Source organism: Leopardus geoffroyi, chromosome A3 (assembly GCF_018350155.1).
Source record: "Leopardus geoffroyi isolate Oge1 chromosome A3, O.geoffroyi_Oge1_pat1.0, whole genome shotgun sequence".
NCBI classification, from domain to species: domain Eukaryota; kingdom Metazoa; phylum Chordata; class Mammalia; order Carnivora; family Felidae; genus Leopardus; species Leopardus geoffroyi.
This window is the reverse complement of record NC_059336.1, coordinates 89,376,058-89,391,199: the sequence shown is the minus strand read 5'-3', so window position 1 is coordinate 89,391,199 and position 15,142 is coordinate 89,376,058. Positions and strand designations below refer to the sequence as shown.

The following is a 15,142-nucleotide window of genomic DNA, read 5'->3' as shown; positions in this document are numbered from 1 at the left end:
TTTTCACCAGAACTGCAGGTGATGTTTTGAAGCACTTGATTTTCAGTATGCTTGGTGCATGTGGGGTGCTGTCTGTCCTGGAGGAGAGGCTCCCTGTGTTGGCTCAGAGTCAGTCTTACCCCAGTAAATAAGCATTTTCCAGGTACACAGGGGTGGGGTTTGGTGTAAGCGGGTCCTGCCTCCATTGGGGCCGCTGCGTTGCTCTCTGAAGTCCCCCTGTGTTGGTGTCAGGTGGGGAAATGGCACCCCCCCCCCCAATCTCCCAACTCTGGACTGGTGATCTCACACCCTTTGCTGTTCAGGAAGCCCTCACAGAATATCGAGGGTAGTCAGTCCACACTGTACCACAACTCTCTCGCGTTTTTTTCTTTGGCACGTGGCTGGTATTCAAAACCCAAAGTCTTAAAAGGACCAGGCAGGGAAAGAGAGAGAATCTCAAGCAGGCTCCACATTCAGCACAAAGCCCAATGCGGGGCTTGATCCTATGACCCGGGGATCATGACCTGAGCTGAAATCAAGAGTCAGACACTCAACCAGCTGAGCCACACAGGAGCCCCAAGAGGCAAATAATCATACACAGTGTGTATATACAGATATATTTCCAAGCTCTGCCCTCTGAGAGGGTCAAGAAGCAAGCACCCCAGTAGCAATGAGTGTACGCAGTGCCCAGATCTTGGTTTCTCATACCATTCTCTAATAAAAGAGCCAGGGCTTCTTGGAAAAATGGCTGATTCTAAAATCAGGTGTGAGAAATAGCCTGGAGCGTCCTGTAGTGCCTGAAAGTTAAAAAAAAAAAAAAAAAAAAAGTACTTAAAAAATGAAAATACCTAAAATGATAGGAATATGTCAGAAAGACATGGGAGGCAACTGAAGGTGATCCCAGCAGCCAAAGCAGGACAAATTGAGCAATGAAACCAAATAGTATTGGATTATAACCTATAGTATAAAGTAATTATCCATGAGTCCACATGCTATAAATAAATAAAAGAATAAATGGAGAATAGACAAATCTCCCACACAGATTCCAAATAACTTATGTAGATACCTGAAAGGAGTGTTTATGCTCCATTGTATGCTTTACCTCAAGTTGGGGGAGCATAACTCCCCACTGCTTATGTGTGGACTGTGCATAGCGAATTCTTCCAAATTGTATCGTATGTAAAGGCATAAGAAAGTGGAGAAACATGACAAAAACTACCTCAGCCTGGAAATCAAGATCAACATCAACAGTGATGAATCATGTTGATACCATGTACCCTTGATGTGATGTGATAGGAATGTCAGTTTACTCTGTGGTCTTCCTCTCCAAAACCCATAATCCCATTATAATCATGAGAAATCACAATGGAATATTCCTCAGCAATGAAAATCAGGAACAAAGTGCTAATACATGCTACAGCATAGGTGAACTTCATGAAAGTAGCCAGACACAAATAACTATGTTTTGTATGATTTTGTTTGTATAAAATTTCTAGAAAGACCAAAATAATAGAGCAAATCAATTAGGCATAGGCACGAGGGAACTATTTAGGGGTGATAGAAGTGTTCTAAAATGATCATCGTGTTTATGCTCTTCAATTTAAGTTTTTGATCTATTTTAAATTAATTTGTGTATGGTATGAGGTAACAGTCCAACTTGTTTTGTTTTGTTTTGGCCTGTGGATATCCTATTTTCTTAAAAATACTTTGCTGAGCAAATTGGCCTTTTCCTTATTGTCAAAAATTTATTGACCAGAGATGTGAAGATTTATTTCTGGGCTTTTGATTTTATTTCATTGGTCTATATGTCTATCCTAATGCCAGTACTACACTGTTTTAGTGACTGTAGCTTTGTAGTAAGTTTTTGAAATTGGGAATTGTGAGTCCTTTAACTTTGTTCTTTTTTTCTCCAAGATTGTTTTGACTTTTCAGGGCCCTTTGAAATTTAATGTGAATCTTAGGATGAGCTTTAACATTTCTGGAAAAAAAAAAGACCAAAAAATTGCCATTGGGATTTTGATAGGGATTGCATTGAATTTGCATATTTCCAATCCATGAACATGGGATATTTTTACATTTACTTAGGTCTTCTTGAATTTCTTTTAGCAATGTTTTATAGTTTTTAGTATATAAGTCTTGTGTCTCCTTAGATGACTTTATTCCTGAACATTTTTCCTTTTTGATGATATTTTATTTTATTATTTTAAAGTTTATTTATTTTTGAGAGAGAGAGACAGAGACAACATGTGTGGGAGAGGGGCAGAGAGAGAGGGAGACACAGAATCCCAAGCAGGCTCTGCACTGCCATCACAGAGCCCAATGTGGGGCCCAAACTCATGAATCGTGAGATCATGACCTGAGCAGAAACCAAAAGCCCCAGGCACCCCATTTTTGATGATATTTCAAATGGAACTGTTTTCTTAATTTTCTTTTTGGACTGTTCATTGCTAGTAAATTGAAATGCAACTGGTTTTTATGTGTTGATTTTGTATCCTGCAACTTTGCTGCTCAGTTATTAGTTATAACATTTGTGGGTGACTGTGTATGTGTGTGTGTGTGTGTGTAGAGAGAGAGAGAGAAAGGATGTTTTGTATCCACAAATAGACAATACCTATTTTTTTTAATTTATTTTTTTTTTATTATATGAAATTTATTGTCAAATTGGTTTCCATGCAACACCCAGTGCTCATCCCAAAAGGTGCCCTCCTCAATACCCATCACCCACCCTCTCCTCCCTCCCACCCCCCATCAACCCTCAGTTTGTTCTCAGTTTTTAACAGTCTCTTATGCTTTGGCTCTCTCCCACTCTAACCTCTTTTTTTTTTTTTTTTTTCTTTTTTCCTCCCCCTCCCCCATGGGTTCCTGTTAAGTTTCTCAGGATCCACATAAGAGTGAAACCATATGGTATCTGTCTTTCTCTGTACAGCTTATTTCACTTAGCATCACACTCTCCAGTTCCATCCATGTTGCTACAAAAGGCCATATTTCATTTTTTCTCATTGCCACGTAGTATTCCATTGTGTATATAAACCACAATTTCTTTATCCATTCATCAATTGATGGACATTTAGGCTCTTTCCATAATTTGGCTATTGTTGAGAGTGCTGCTATAAACATTGGGGTACAAGTGCCCCTATGCATCAGTACTCCTGTATCCCTTGGATAAATTCCTAGCAGTGCTATTGCTGGGTCATAGGGTAGGTCTATTTTTAATTTTCTGAGGAACCTCCACACTGCTTTCCAGAGCGGCTGCACCACTTTGCATTCCCACCAACAGTGCAAGAGGGTTCCCGTTTCTCCACATCCTCTCCAGCATCTATAGTCTCCTGATTTGTTCATTTTGGCCACTCTGACTGGCGTGAGGTGATACCTGAGTGTGGTTTTGATTTGTATTTCCCTGATAAGGAGCGACGTTGAACATCTTTTCATGTGCCTGTTGGCCATCCGGATGTCTTCTTTAGAGAAGTGTCTATTCATGTTTTCTGCCCATTTCTTCACTGGGTTATTTGTTTTTCGGGTGTGGAGTTTGGTGAGCTCTTTATAGATTTTGGATACCAGCCCTTTGTCCGATATGTCATTTGCAAATATCTTTTCCCATTCCGTTGGTTGCCTTTTAGTTTTGTTGGTTGTTTCCTTTGCTGTGCAGAAGCTTTTTATCTTCATAAGGTCCCAGTAATTCACTTTTGCTTTTAATTCCCTTGCCTTTGGGGATGTGTCGAGTAAGAGATTGCTACGGCTGAGGTCAGAGAGGTCTTTTCCTGCTTTCTCCTCTAAGGTTTTGATGGTTTCCTGTCTCACATTCAGGTCCTTTATCCATTTTGAGTTTATTTTTGTGAATGGTGTGAGAAAGTGGTCTAGTTTCAACCTTCTGCATGTTGCTGTCCAGTTCTCCCAGCACCATTTGTTAAAGAGACTGTCTTTTTTCCATTGGATGTTCTTTCCTGCTTTGTCAAAGATGAGTTGGCCATACGTTTGTGGGTCTAGTTCTGGGGTTTCTATTCTATTCCATTGGTCTATGTGTCTGTTTTTGTGCCAGACAATACCTATTTTTTAATGACCCAAAGAACATTTATAAAAATTCATCATGCACATAATGATCTGTATAAATCTCCAAAATTCTCTTAACATAATGTAACAAAATGAAACATAAAGCAATAAAATAATTTTCTAAAAAACCACAGGAAATTCTTAAACCACATTTTTAAATAGCTCAGTTCAAAGAAGAAATATAAATCCATGGATGAAATAATACCAGTGAGAACATGACTTTAGACACCAATTGAACTCTGCTCAGGAGAAAATTTATATTACTAAATGTTTTTTATAGAAAGCAAAAAAGACAAAAATGAACCAAGTGTTCACCTTATATATGGTAGGGATCTTTGCAAAAACCAGAAATTAATTCAGACAAAATAAAACAAAAAAAATTTTTTTTTATTCGATTCACAGCCCTGATAGAGAAATCCGAAAAACTGGTCCAAAGAGGATAGAAGCCCCAGGTGGCTCTCGGGTTGCTTTCCGAACCAGGTAACAGAAAGAAATGAATCAGCTACAGGATGAATCAGCTACAGCTGTTTTGAGTCTTATCATTTTGCTTAAGATTTAGTTGCCATGGAGAGAGTATAAAATTAGCCTAGGTCAGGTTTCGTGTCTATTTTTTAATCTAGAAAAGTGTAGAACCACCGTATTCACTGATGGCTTCACCAAACCCATAACCCATAAGGAAGGGTTAGTTCCACAGGAAAAACTGGGGTAGTTTATCAGAAGGGACGATAGATACAGAGTGGTGAAAACAAGCTGTCCATTACATACCTTTAGAAGCTAGATTTTTGCGAGGCTGTTGACTATAGCATTTATCTATAGTACCAAAAATTATGAGTGCTCAATATTAACTGAATGGTTAAATAAAACATAGCACATTTAAGATGGCCTATGATGCAGCCATTACAAATGTGTTTTGGATCAATATTTAAAGATTGAGAAATTTGCTACAGAAATATTGAATATAAACTGTGTAGAGCCTGTGAATTAAATTTATTTTATTTATTTAAAAAAAATTTTTTTTAACGTTTATTTATTTTTGAGACAGGGAGAGACAGAGCATGAACAGGAGAGGGTCAGAGAGAGGGAGACACAGAATCTGAAGCAGGCTCCAGGCTTTGAGCTGTCAGCACAGAGCCCGGCGCGGGGCTCGAACTCACAGATGGCGAGATCATGACCTGAGCTGAAGTCGGCCGCTTAACCGACTGAGTCACCCAGGTGCCCCTAAATTTAGTTTAAAAAGTTTTATTTATGCATATAACCAACACCTGAAAAGAATGCATAAAGATGTGATGTGTATGTATGTATGTATATCTACATCCTAATATCTGAATTTGTAATATGACCTTATTTGGAAAGGAGATTTTTGTGGATGTAAAAGTAATTAAATTAATGATCTTGTGATGAGATCATCCTGGATTATCCTCATAGGTCCTAAATCCAACAACCGGTGTCCTTATAAGAGGCAGAAGAGGAGAAGACGCAAACTATAGAGAAGGCCATGGCCATGTGAAAACAGAGATAAAAGAAGCCACGAGCCAAGGAATGTCTAAAGCCATCAGAAGCTGGAAGGGGTAAGAAATGAATCTCTCCTAGAGCCTTTGAAGGGAATATAGTCCTCCTGACACGTTAATTTCAGACTTTTTGCTCACCATAACTACGAGGGAATAAATCTCTGTTGTTTTAAGCCATCCAGTTTGTGGTAATTTGTTATAGCGGCCCTAGGAAACTAGTAATCTCTGTATGCTTAGATAGATGGAAAGATAGAAAAAATATATAAAATTTATTTTCCCCAAATGTCTATATTTTTCCACAACAAAGAGTATTGTTTTAAAAAGTGACTGTAGGGGCACCTGGGTGGCTCAGTCGGTTAAGCTTCCGACTCTGACTCAGGTCACGATGTCATAGTCAGTGGGTTCCAGCCCCATATCAGGCTCTGTGCTGACATAAAAAAAGAAAGAAGAAAGAAAAAGAAAGAAAGAAAGAAAGAAAGAAAGAAAGAAAGAAAGAAAGAAAGAAAGAAAGAAAGAAAGAAAGAAAGAAAGAAAAGAGCATTAGAATGTGAATATAAAGAAGGCTAGTACATTTAATGTCAGACAAAACAAAATTTAAGCAAAAAAGTTAAATGTGCCTATATTCTCACCGGCAATTCTGCAGGAGAATGCTGGTCACCGTGATTCAGGGAACGCCCTCCAGCTGTGTCTCCTGTTGGCTATTCTGAATGCCTGGCTCACATGGGGTCTTTCCACTTCCTTCAGGCACAGGTGTCCCCTTCTCCTCCAATCTGAAAGTTTGCTTTATTTCACTTTTACAAAAGACCCACATCAGCACCGACTTTTGCTAGTGGAAGGAAATCTGAAGCGGATTTTTGCCTTTAGGAACTGGTCATTGTTGTTTTGCTTTATGCCATTTCCGTTTAGGAAAGGGATTATAGGAACATTCTACTTTCAGAAAACAGGGAATCTATTCCCGTCTCCCACCTCCTTCCCTTTGCTTTGGTGTCCTGGTTCAGAAGCTGTCAGGAGGGTGGTTTGGGATTGGGTCTCTCTCCCTCCTCTGCTGCCGCCTAGGTTCCTGCCCTGTCTGACCACAGCATTCAGCGTGCTGGGTCCCCCACGTGTCAGGGAAGGGGGCATGAGACATTTACAGAGAGGGGTTATTACCGCCTTTCAAGGGCTCATAACCCATGTGGAGGGATAATGAGTAAAACCTGACAGAAACCCACTTGCACCATCCTGTGAATTTCGCTGTCTTCCTGGTGACTATTTTCCATTCTCTAAGGGCTGAGGTGGGAATTAAAGTTATTTCTTGTTGGTAGGGTGGGGATAGAGGGACGGCCTGGCAGTGAAAACACAGCCTAACTTATTTTTGGAAACCGCAGAGCAGAAGCTGTTGTCTTGGTATTCTAGTTGCCCAGTATCCCCAAGATTAGCCAACAAAGCAGGCGCCATCTAACCAGGCGGATTCTGGAAAGAGTAGCTCATTGGGGAGTCACCGCAGCGTGGAGGATCACCAGCAACAGCACCAGGACCCTAGGCAGGGGTAACGCCCGGGCTGTCCAACCACCACCAGGTGGCACCAAAGCGCAGCCGAGACCTGGAGATTCGCGTCCTACCGCCTCAGATGGGAGAAGTTGGGGATGCCGGAGAATCAGATGCTACGTGGGTGTCTTGAGAAGGGCCACGGTCCTCTGCCCCCTCCCTTGCCCCCAGGGTCAGAGCTCCCCTGAAAGGATATCCCTCCTCTAGTTAGGGATGTGAGGTCCCAACGTGGAGATTCTCTGGGAGGACAGGCAGGCACCTGGAGAGGTGTCAAGATGATCAGGACCAGAGGACCTGAGGACCTGAGTATGGGAGGTTTCACAAACGTGGCTGGGAGGGGGCCGGCGGAGTAGAAGTGGCCATGAGGTCTGGGCCAGTAGCGCGTGTGCTCAAACCGGGAAGTGAGGGAGACAGGCCACAAATCTATGTTCTGCATAGCCGTGGCAGGTGACAGGCCTGGAAGGAGAAGACCATCTATCTCAAGGGATGTCACAGCGGGCAGGAAATGGCCTCAAAACATTCGGATGACCTTCCTGGAAGGCAACAAGGGTTCCCCTTACTTAGATGTGGGAAGGAGAAATCCCTAATTGACGGAAAATCCTGAAAAAACAGGAATGCCAGAGTTTGCCTGGAAGTGGCTAATATTTGTGGGTGGTTGGTGGGTTTTATTTTTTTAATGGCCATTAGGAATAATAGGCCTCAAAAAAGAGGACAAATTTTGTAACAGAAAAATAAAGTTACATTTTGTTTTACCAAAGCTAGATCATGGCTTGTGAAATGCACATCAACTACAAATATTCATACAAATTGCACATAAGAAACCTTAATAAACTCCAAAAAGCAGAAATTATACTTAACTATATTCTGTAGCCACATTGTAACCAATAAATATTTAACACACACACACAAGAAAACCCAGCCACTTGGAAATCATAAGAGGGGAAAAAATGATTCTAAACAGCACTAAGAGTCATACAGAAATCAAAATTACAATACCAGAATCTTTAGAAAAAGAATAAGCAAGAAAACACAACATATCAACACTAAGGTATATGGACAAAGCTATGTTTTTAGATATAAACTCATAGCTTTAAATGCTTCTGTTAGCCAAGACAAAGAGAATTTAATCAACTGAATACGTCACTTAGAATTTTAGAAAAGCAACAAATCCTTAAGAAAGGAGTAAAGAAATAACTGTGGAGGTAAATTAATTAGAAAAAAGAGAAGAGAAAAAAAGTTCTTTTTTAAGAACTAATAGACAAATGCAAAATGTACATCTTTTACTTACTTGTTCTTCGGAAAGTACTTAGCCATTTGTCGGAGCAGAGGGCCCTTCCTTCCTTCCAGTTTGCCCACTGTGCCCCTCTAAGGAGAGTCACAATACACCCTCCCTCATAGGTCAGAGCCCACTCCCATAAGATCTGACACAACCTTCAAAATCTTGAAGCTCCTACACCTGCATAACTGGGACAAGATTGGGATGTTCTTGAGGATGACAGCAGGTTGGTATGAGTCATTGACCAGTTGGAAAGGGCTTACACTTATGTGTGTGTGTGTGTGTGTGCGCGCGCAAGTGTAAGGGCGTACATGGTGTGTGGATGTGTACAAGTATGATGTACAAGTGTGGGTGTGTGCGCACAAGTGTGGTATGTACATATGTGGGTATGGGTATACAGGTGCAGGAGTATGTTTTCTTTAAGAAAAAATTAAAAAAAAATTTTTTTAACGTTTTTATTTATTTTTGAGACAGGGAGAGACAGAGCATGAACAGGGGAGGGTCAGAGAGAGGGAGACACAGAATCTGAAGCAGGCTCGAGGCTCTGAGCTGTCAGCACAGAGCCCGACGCGGGGCTCGAACTCACGGACCGTGAGATCATGACCTGAGCTGGAGTCGGACGTTTAACCGACTGAGCCACCCAGGTGCCCCGAGAAAATTTTTTTAAATGTTTACTTAATTTTGAGAGAGACAGAGTGTGAGCGGGGGGGGGGGGGGGGGGGGGGGCAGAAAGAGAGGGAGAATCGGAAGCAGGCTCGAGGCTCTGAGCTGTCAGCACAGAGCCCGATGTGGGGCCTGAGGTCACGAACGGCGAGATCAAGACCTGGGCGAAAGTTGGATGTTTAACTGACTGAGCGACCCAGGTACCCCGGTTGCTTTCTTTCAATCCTAGAATTATTCTGAATTGTTGAAACCAGATGGTCTCCAAGCATCCAATCCCAACACAGAAGTCCATTTTTTATGTGTTCTACAACCACTGGTAGGCATGTATTATGAAACAAGGATTTCAATGGGTTCAAATTATGTACCCAAAACCAAAAAAGGAGCTACCGGAAAGGAACTATTTTGATTTTCTTGTCCACCTATATCAATCATCTCTAATAACAGCACCATATACCAGGGACTCAGTGCCAAACAATCATTATCTCAGTTAACATTTCATTGTGTAGGAAGTGCTATTATTTATTCCCAACAGATAGGGCTCACAGAAGGGTTAAAGTGATTTGCCCTGCATCACACAGCTATCCTAATGCTGACCCTCAGTGAGGTTTGGATGGCTCCCAAGATGCCACTTTTATCATTATTCTATAAAAAGTATTATAAGTATTTTTATCAGTATTTTGAAAGTATTTTAAGGATTTTTTTTCTCCGATGCTTTGAAAATTATTTTTTCTCCATTCTTGTTGTATGCATTTAAAAAATAATATGTATGTCTGCCTTGGTCTTTTTCAGCCCTAGATATGACCCCAACCAGGATTCCCAGTGTAACCAGAGCATGGGACACCATGTTGTGGTATGACCTCTGTGAGATGGCCACAGAATCTGAAGGTTTTTCACTTGCATAAAGTCCAGACCCCTTCTTGCCCTGTAAGAATCTGCCCAGGTGGGAAGACCTCCTTGTTCTCATAACCCTTTGGTCTCTAGTCTGGCTTCAGAATCTACTCTCCATCATTCTGCTGTCCTGCTTCTCACAAATGAGCAAATATGGCACCGACTTGCATTAAAACACCACTGTTGCTGGTACATAGTGAATTTTCTGTACTTGAGTCCTATTCAAGATACAACACATAAAACAACTACCTATGGCGTTAAAGAAATTCAGTTATTTTGAGGGGGCACCTGGATGACTCAGTTGGTTAAGCATCCAACTCTTGAGTTAGGCTGAGGTCATGATCTCCTGGTTGTGAGATCAAGCCCCATATTGGGCTTCTCACAGGGCATGGAACCTGCTTAAGCTTCTCTCTCTCTCTCTCTCTCTCTCTCTCTCTCTGTGTATGTTTCTCTCTCCCTCTCCTGTTGTTCCTCCCCTGCTCGCTCGCTCTCTCTCTCTCTCTCTCTCTCAAGAAAGAAGGAAAGAAAGAAAGAATGAAAGAAATTTGGTTATTTTTTCACAAAGTGGTTTTTTTGGAGTAGGGCACAAGAGAGCAACAGGCAGAGAGAGGAGAGGGGGAGAGAGAGAAGTGGGGCTCACCCAAAGCAGGACTTGAACTCAGGAACTATGAGATCATGACCTGAGCCAAAGCCAGATGCTTAACCAACGGAGTCATCCAGGCACCCAGTGTTTGTTTTAATTTGTGAATACTGTAAGGTGTTCCTGATTTGCCACTTTATCAGTTTTCCTCCCAAATTTTGTCATCTAATTGTGTTTTTTTAAGGTAGTCTTCTTCTTTTTTAATGTTTGTTTATTTTTGAGAGAGAGAGAGCACAAGCAGGGGAGGGGCGGGGAGGGGGTAGGATTTGAAGCGGGCTCTATGCTGACAGCAGCGAGCCAGATGTGGGGCTTGAACTCATGAACCATGAGATCATGACCTGAGTGGAAGTTAGACGCTTAACTGACTGAGCCACCCAGGTGCCCCTTGGCATCTAATCTTAAGTAAAATCCGTGGCCTCCCTAGACCTTACAAAATCTGAGCATTGGGAAAGCATCCCAAACGGGCAAAGACTAAAATTCCTAAAACTGCCTTGGCGTCACTAAGGTTTGGTAGACCTGGCTTTATCTGCCTGCAATTATCATTAGTTTCTCTGAGCTCTGGCATAAGTTTGCAGTGGTTTTTGCCTTTCCTCTTTGTTCTGTGTTTTATGGGTGCTTTCTTGGGAAGTTGGGAGAAGCTGTGTTGAGGACGGTTAGCCAGAACAGCCTTTGAAAACACCGTTGGGCTGAATCTCTGACAGTCCCGTGGAACAGCCAGATGCTGAATTTGAAGGTTCCTGGAGTGGCGCTGGGGCCAGTGGAAACCTCCCTTCTCCTTCCGTCCCTCACCTCCAGGCTCCCTTCTCCCTTCTTCGGGAAGGCAAGTGAAGCCTGGCTAGATACAAGTGTCTGTGGCCCTGGAAAAGACTCTCCTGATGGCCCCAGGAGGATAAAAGCCAGAAGGATTATCTAGACTCATTCAAAAAAAATTCTGCCCTCTTCTCTGAGTTCAGTCATGGCTGAGGGTGAGTCTCCTTGTGGCTCTTCCTCCTCCATGACGCTCTTATTGACCAGGGCTCCTCGGGGTCTGTGCTCCTGACCATGGTGTGTCACCACAGCTGGGTGAAGCCCCCACCTCACAAATGTCTTTGTTGTCACTGCAGCTACTCTCTCATGAGGTCTCAGACAGACATTTGGGAGCATTGGCCCTTGCAGTGTGAGTGAGGCAGAGAGGGTGTGACCTGCCTCAGCACCCGGAGACCCCACTCTGAAGGCTGGGGACCACCACTATGGCGGTTTCTCCCACCACCATCATCTCCCCATCGCCAGGTGTCCCAGCCCCTGACAAGCCTTTAGGGTTTTCTTCCTCTGTATTTCGCAGTTGAGGGAAATGACACCAAAGAGTTGCATTCATTTAACAGACCCCTTATGTCTGAAGGAGGAAGAGGAATGGGAATGAAGAGATGGAGATTTGGAGGGAGGAGGACGCAGGCCAAGGAGCTAGGGTGAAGGGCAGCATAGGTGGCTGCAGTTTGGGTAGTGAGGGGGGAGTGGCACAAGGTAAGGGAAGGAGTTGAGGGTCTTTATCATGATGGCAATGTAGAGCCATTCAAGGGTTTGAAACAGATTAGTGACATAATGTGATTTGTATTCTAAAAAAAATCTGTACAATGACTTGGAACAGGACAAGCACATCAGGAGGATATGGCTCTGATCTGAGTAAGGCAATGGTAGCATAGGTGTGGAGAGAAGACCTATTGAGAATCTGGGAGCGAGGAATGAAAGATGAGTTTACGACTCAAGGGTAAGGTCACACTCACCCTTCCATGCCCATGCATGCCTACATTCACACTTGTACTTCACCTTCCCCTGTCACTTGGTGCTTTGCAGAATGCATGGGTACCAGCAGATGCTCACATCCCTGCGGTTCTTTCTCTGTCAGTATCCTTGGAGGGAAAGTTTTCTCTGTCAGTCATCTTAGAAGGAGAACTTGGACACGGTGGCTTTGGATTAGGAGGTAAACATCGGACAGGAGAGCTGAGAAGAGTGAAATCCCAAGGCGCAGGTCACAGGAGCTCAACAAATCTGTGACTTCATCTCACCAGGCCCTCCCTGAGAAACTCTGGAGAAAGGGTAGCCAGCCACTCCTCTGTAGACCTAACTCCCTGGGTCCTGGTCCCTGGAGAAGCTGCACCAGAGTGCCATGGTGACAGCGGTCACGTGAGAGATGTAGGCCCCCACCTCTGCACCCCGAGGACTCCCTGTACCACAGGTAGAAGGAGGTTTGGGAACAGGACCCCTGGGCTTTCATGCAGGGCCTCTTAATTGTCTTGGGGACAGACACAGCTGAGGGATGGTGTTTCTGATTTCAGCCCTCCACAAAGGGCTAGTCTAGCCCAGCCTGGGGGGGAAGCTTAGGGGGAGCGGCTACAAGACCAAAGGGGAGGAAACACCAGAAGCCACAGAGGAAGGAACAGGTGCTGAGAGGGAGAAATGCTGCTGGCCTCCAGGCAACAATCAAAATTAAGGAAATGCTCAAATAAATGACAGGATGGGGGCATCTGGAAAGAACACAGGAACCAACCTGGGGGAGCCCTCAGTGGCCAAAGCTGGAACAATCTGACCAATACAATAAATAATGTAGTGTTGGGTTGTTACCCAAAACATAAAAATTGATGTTTGAATAAGTAAGTAAATGGGGGGAGGGGATCCTCCTTTCCCAAAAATTTCATTTATCTTATGTAGATATTCCTCCTGGGGGGTGGAGCTTCTTTGTTCCCTTTCCACACATGAGAATGAACTTAACTTAGTGACTGAACTCCAAAGAACAGAGTTTGGAAAGGCAAAAATAGTAATACTAGGGATGCCTGGGTGGCTCAGTCGGCTAAGTGTCTGACTTGGGCTCAGGTCATGATCTCACAGCTCTCTGCTCTCAGTGTGGAACCTGCTTCAGTTCCGTTTGTCTCCCTCTCTTTCTGTCCTTCCCCAGCTCATGCTTTCTCTCTGTCTCAAAAACAAAAAATACAAAAAATAGTAATATTACCATGGAGAAACTGTGTAACTTAGCCATGTGATCAAGGTAAACATCACCAGTGATGTGTAGATTTACATGCCACCTGCTATGACGCAAAGAGAAGCCACTTCACCCCTGTGGTATTCTTTCCAGAGGCTCAGAGCTCTAGTCTAGTCATGAGAAAAATGTCAGTCAAATTGAAATTGAGTGGTATCCTATGAAATACCTGACCAGTATTGCTTAAGGTATTCACACAAGGAAAGCCTGAAAAACTGTCACAGACTGGGGAAGACTCAGGGACAGGATAACTAAATGCAGTGGGATTCCCTGGATTGGATCCTGGAGGAGAAAGAGGACATTAACAGAAAAATCCAGTGAAATCCAGAGTTTATTTAGCAGAAATGTCCCAATATTTGTCTCTCAGTTTTGACAATGTATCATATATTGACCTACATAAAAAGGTAAACTGAGGTGAGCTCAAATTACCAGAAACTGGGTTTATTTGGAACAAGTGGAGGAATTGCCTTTCAGGAAATGCATGCTATAGCAAGCTACAGGCGTGTCTTCTGAGAGTTTGGGCAGACCGACTTATGGGTGAGGGGTGCAAAGAGAAGGCAGTCCAGCCAGAGTCCAAGCAGTAAGTTCGTTGGCTTGAGGATGGGGAGATGATCTTTGTGGATGTTCATTGGTCAGGACATAGTCTCAGTCTTCTGTAAATTGGGCATTTATGGGAAAACAGTCTTTCAGTTCCTAAGTTCCGTTCTTCTTTTTTTTTTTTTTTTTTTAATTTTTAAGGTTTATTCATTTTTCAGAGACAGAGAGACAGAGCGTGAGTGGGGGAGGGGCAGAGAGAGAAGGAGACACAGAATCTGAAACAGGCTCCTGGCTCTGTCAGCACAGAGCCTGATGGAGGGCCCGAACTCACAGAAGGCTTGATCATGACCTGAGCGGAAGTTGGACGCTCAACTGACTGAGCCACCCACGCGCCCCCCTAAGTTCCATTCTTCTGAGGGTGCACACATGAGATTCGCCAATGCATATCCTCCAGTTCCATTTTAGATTGGAACCCTTTCACACATGTAATGTAACATGATAACATCAGGGGAGACCGAAACTGGGTGAGGGGTGTACAGGAGCTCTCTATACTATTTTCACAATTTTTCTCGAAATCTAAAATTATTCCAAATAACAAGCTCATTAAAAATATGTATCTGGGAGATTATTGATTCAATACCAGGCGAGCTTTCTCATTTGTTCTTATGGCAACATCGTGTTTCACTGTATGGATTTATTACTTAGATCTATCTCATTTTACTGCACTTCCCTTTCTTGTGCTTCACAGATACTGTTTTTCTACAAATTAAATGTTTGTGGCAACCCTCTGTTGAGCAAGTATATCGACACCATTTTTCCCACAGTGATTGTCCACTTCATGTCTCTATGTCACATTTTGGTAATTCTCATGATAGTTCAAACTTTTTCATTGTTATATTTGTTATATGGTATGCGGTCAGAGATTACAACTCACTGGAAGCTCAGATGATGGTTTGCATTTTTTAGCCAATAAAGTATTTTTAAAATTTTTATTTATTTTTTGAGAGAGAGAGAGAGACAAAGTGTGAGTGGGGGAGGAGCAGAGAGAGAGGGTGACACAGACTCTG

The 15,142-nt window shown here is 42.9% G+C and overlaps 2 long non-coding RNA genes across 3 annotated transcripts; both read left to right on the top strand.

Annotated features, from left to right (window-relative positions):
- The first annotated feature begins 4,427 nt into the window (after positions 1 to 4,427).
- Positions 4,428 to 10,080, top strand: LOC123580950. The gene is made up of 4 exons (XR_006703545.1): positions 4,428 to 4,506; positions 5,452 to 5,594; positions 8,460 to 8,563; positions 9,790 to 10,080. It is a non-coding gene; the product is annotated as an uncharacterized LOC123580950 (long non-coding RNA).
- A 1,590-nt stretch (positions 10,081 to 11,670) lies between these two features.
- On the top strand, positions 11,671 to 13,159 carry LOC123579715. Of its 2 annotated transcripts, XR_006702914.1 has the most exons (4): positions 11,671 to 11,797; positions 12,153 to 12,272; positions 12,359 to 12,485; positions 12,841 to 13,159. It is a non-coding gene; the product is annotated as an uncharacterized LOC123579715 (long non-coding RNA). The 2 variants fall into 2 exon arrangements; XR_006702913.1 differs by having other exon boundaries at positions 12,359 to 13,159.
- The last annotated feature ends 1,983 nt before the right edge of the window (positions 13,160 to 15,142 follow it).